This window comes from Chrysochloris asiatica, unplaced genomic scaffold (assembly GCF_000296735.1).
Source record: "Chrysochloris asiatica unplaced genomic scaffold, ChrAsi1.0 scaffold00044, whole genome shotgun sequence".
Taxonomy (NCBI): domain Eukaryota; kingdom Metazoa; phylum Chordata; class Mammalia; order Afrosoricida; family Chrysochloridae; genus Chrysochloris; species Chrysochloris asiatica.
Genome location: NW_006408562.1, coordinates 6,211,336 through 6,216,076, shown reverse-complemented (window position 1 = coordinate 6,216,076; position 4,741 = coordinate 6,211,336).

Genomic DNA, 4,741 nt, shown 5'->3' with positions numbered 1-4,741 from the left:
CAAAGAACAAGGCACCAGGAATTGATGGAATAAAAATTGAAATCTTTCAAGAAAGTGAGGCAGCACAGGAGGCACTAACTCATCTCTGCCAAGAATTTGGAGGACAACTATCTGGCCGACTGATTGAAAGAGAACCGTATATATACCCATTTCAAAGAGAGGTGAACACTCTGTATAGTCACTTTTATTTGGAATGGGCACAGATATGGATCTCTTCAAGGTGATTGGCGAGGTCTTCCAAATTTCTTGGCTTCGAGTGATTACTTCCAGTGCTACATCAGTGTACTGAAACATTTCAGTTGGTAGGTGCAGTTCATCTTCAGTGCAGGAATAAGGGAAGTCTTGGGGATAGCAGAATAGGATAACAAAAGGAGGTTAAGACTGGGTAGGAATTTTAAAATAACAATACAACCATTAAGGAAATAAGGGAAGTTCATGGGTAAAGGGGGAAACGAACTTTAAATGAGAATGCTCCCAATAAGGACTAGTAATCCACTTTGGAAGGAGAATGTGACCTTGTAATACCCAGTAGAAGGAGAAGTGGAAGAGGAGCTTTTTAGGGACAGGGGAATAAAACTCTTTGTGGGCTGGTCATGCAGCACATTTGCCTGTGTATAATGGGTTGTGCTCTGGTGGTGTAGTGGTTATGAATCAGGCTGCTAATCTCAGGGTCAGCAGTTTGAAACTACCAGCTGTTCCGTGATAGAAAGATGAGGATTTCTGTACACATAAAGATTTACAGCCTCAGAAACCCTGTGCAGGGTTGCTATGAGTCGGAACCGACTCCACAGCACATAACAATAACAACAACTCAGATTTGCTCCCAATTTTGCAAAATCGAAGATGGAAAACCTCACTCTTGCTAAAATGAATACATTTTTGAAGGCACTCTAATGAGTCTAAAACAAGTGTTTTACTGAGAAAACTTGTCTTCAGCCATAGAATTTACATTGCATTAGGCATTATAAGTAATCTAAGGAGTGCTGGTATGACACTGTTGGGTAAACACTGGACTGCTAAGCACAAGGTAAACAGTTCAAACCCACCACTCTCTGCTGAGAGTGGAACTCTGAACCAACTAATTTGGAACTCAGAACCAACTAATTTGCATTTAACAATAGAGAGGATTTAAAGACTATAGTATATCTGTGTTGTTGTTAAGTGCTGTCGAGTTGATTCCAACCCATAGCGACCCTGTATAGTGTTTCCAAGGATCAGCTGGTGAGCTTGAACCACTGACCTTGCAGTTCAAATGGCTTTGCAATCTGGTGTATTAGCCCACAGTGCCACACCAGGACTCTGTAGTTATATGCAAACACTGTGGCATGTTATATAAGGGACTTCAACATCCACAGATTTTATAGTATTTGTGTTTGTGTATGTCTGTAGAGGTCCTGGAACCAATCCCAATGGATATTGAAGGTAACTGTAATTGTCTTTACTCCTTTGTAAATTATGTTGTGTGTCCTGCTGTGGCGCTGTTGGTTAATGAGCTAGACTGCAAAGTCTGCATGAACCACAAGGTTGGTGGTTCAAACTCACCAGTCATTCCTTGGAAACCCTAAACAGGATCTCTGTGAGTCAGAACCGACTTGATGACACACAACAATGGCACTTTGTAAAAAAAAAAAAAGAAGTTGACTTTATAAGATATATTCATTTTTCCCCATAGAAAAACAGCTATAATCTAGGATAGCTTTGTTCCATTAACTTTTTAATAAGATAATTTTAGTGCATCTCTTTACATGTATCTTCAATACCAATGCTTTATTCACTACTTGTTGTTAAGTGTCATGTTGTTGGTTTCAAGTCATGGTGACCCTGTATAGGGTTTCTGAGGCTTTAAATCTTATGCAGGAGCAGAGCCTCATCTTTCTCCCACTGATCAGCTAGTGGCCTAGAAACTTGGACCTGGTGATTTGCAGTCCTGTGTTTATCCTACCACTTTTTATGTCTTCTAGCATTGTTTTCCTCAGTAAATTAGCTTCATTTTCCCATATAAGTAGTTTATATGCTGCCTACTTTTTTTTTTTTTTATTATTGTGAATTGAGTGAAGGTTTATAGAGCAGGTCATTGGTTCCACATTGCACACCTATTCACCAATTAGACTTCTCCCTGTGTCTCCCACTACCCCCCTTCCTCGCCCGCCAACCTCTGCCCTCCAGCCCATGAACAATTCTCTCCTCGCTACTGCCCTATTACATAACCATCATAGATTGTTTCCTTTTTTTTCTGTTTGAACAATTACATAATTCACAGCTTCAAAATAAAGGTGACACACACCCTGTCCACCTCCCATTCCAAACCTGGGGTCAAGTCTCTATGTTAAGGTGTGAAGTTTTGAATATGCTTCCATAATTATTCTTTTGCTTGGATATCCGGGCTTCTCCTGGGTCATAGTTCACCCAGAGCCGCAGCTCACCACACCCACTGTAGCTCACCTGGGCCGTAGCTCACCCAGGGCCATAGCTCACATAGGGCCATTATAGTTTACCTGGGGCCCTTGCTCACCCAGGCCACAGCTCACCCAGGGCTATAGCTCAGCTCACCTTGGTCTGTAGCTCACTTGGGGCTACTGTAGCTCACCTGGATGGCAGTTCACCTGGGGCCCTTGCTCACCCAGGGCTGTAGCTTAGCTCACCTGGGGGCCACTGTAGCTTACCTGAGCCGTGACTTTCAAATATTTTTTTTTTGGGGGGGTGGACAGAAAGTATTATCTTTGTCTCATGAAATGGCTGGCTGGCTGGCTCTCATATCTTTGTGTCTGCCCAGTCCACCATCTTGCCAGAAGTCTTCGATGCCTACTTTTTATATATTGTTTGTTAGAGATTGGCTTAGAGGGGAGATTTACATTTTTTTCTGAATTTGCACTTCCATGTCAATGACCCATCAGTTTTGGAAAATTTGAAGACATAAGACAAAAGCAGGCAGAGAATAACAACAAAGTACTTTTTATGTGTTAGAATGAACACAAACTTGAATTTACAGCTTCCACATCTTCCACTGGACTGCTAACCACAAGGTCAGTGGCTCAAGCTCACCAACCACTCCTTGAAAACCCTACACAGGGTTGCTATGAGTTTGAACTGACTTGATGGCATTTAACAACAACATCTTGCCCTAGTTAGCCATCTGATATAAGCATACTGAGCCTAGCACCTCTTTCTGGACAGTGGGGTTGAAATGAGAAGACTAGGAGCTTGAGATTGATGCAGGACTGGGCAGTGTTTCATTCTGCTGTGCATAAGGTCTCAAGATGTCAAAACCAAACAGTGTAACAATAGCAAAGAGTCTCTGGTCTAATCTTGGTGGTTTTCATTTTTTAAAAACAAAACAAAAACAGATTAGCTTTCTTAAAGTTACCACTGCAGTCTTTAACATTCATTTGTTTTTTAAAAAACAACAGTTTGGAGTACAATATTGAAAGTGAGTACATAAAATAAATAAATTAGGGATGCATGCAGATCAACTTATCTTCATCTGTCAACTACTGTTTTCTAGACAAATTTTGACACAATTAGCACTAGTCAAAGAACAATCAAAGTACCTGAAGGTTGCAAACTACTAAAAACAAACAAACATACAAAAAAAACCCTTAAAGCTCTGGACCACTCACCAAGAAAAATACTTTGTATTTCTCTGTGCACTAACCTCACTATCACAGTGTATTCTCTACTACCATCCATAGGAACCATTTTTCTATATCTGAAGTGCCCACTAGCCTTCATTCATTAACAGTATTTTTTTTTTTTTTTAAGTTTTTATTGCAAATTGAGTGATAATTTACATGGGGAACATCAGTTTTACACTCATCCTATCATATTCATTTCATTGTAATGATTCCAATCCCCTGCATGCTTTATCATTCAATAGTATTTGCTTCTATTCCCTCTGGTTCTTTTTTTACGGAGGGGATATGCACCAAAATACTCAGGAATATACAATCATTCAAACAGCCAAAGGGCACACGCTGCAAGCCTGTCCTGTCCACCAGCGAACATCCCCTCTCCCTCCATGAGTCTAGAGTCCTCAGCTTCTCCATCTCCCATGTCATCATCTCTGCCTTCATCTCTGGCATCCCCGTTTCTTTGGGTGGGGTCCCACACTCTGTTCCCATTCTTCTCCCTTGATGGTCCCAGGGTCCTCCACTCCAGGACTGTAAGATCAACCACTCACCTATTTTTGCTACAAAATTTATACCTTTACAGTTGCAACAATCACAATTAGTTATGATAAAAATTACTCACTATTGAATTGTGAGAGTCTCATCCCCATCTCCTTTCACCAGACCTGTGGAGACAGCATGAAAACCACTCAGTGGGGATTCTACCTCTCCCCTTACCCTACACTCGGAATCTAAACAACTCCCTCTTTATTTTATTTTATTTTTTTTAAGTTTTTTTTATTTTTTTATTGTGGATTGAGCGAAAGTTTACAGGGCAGATAATCAGTTTTACATTCAACAAATCATACACCTTCTTTCATTACAATGATTATAAGCCCCTCTATGTACCATCAGTTTACAGTATTTCTCTCTATTCACTAGCTTTTTTTTTAAAAAAACCAAAACACTCAGGCATATATAATAATTTACATCTCCAAAGGGCACATTCTGCAAGTCTGCCTCCTGGCCACCAGTTCTTAGTCCCTCTCTTCCCATGAATCTAGAGTCCTCAGCCACTCCTTCTCTCCATGACCCCATCTCTGCTGTCCCTGCTTCTCTGGACAAGGTCTGCATTC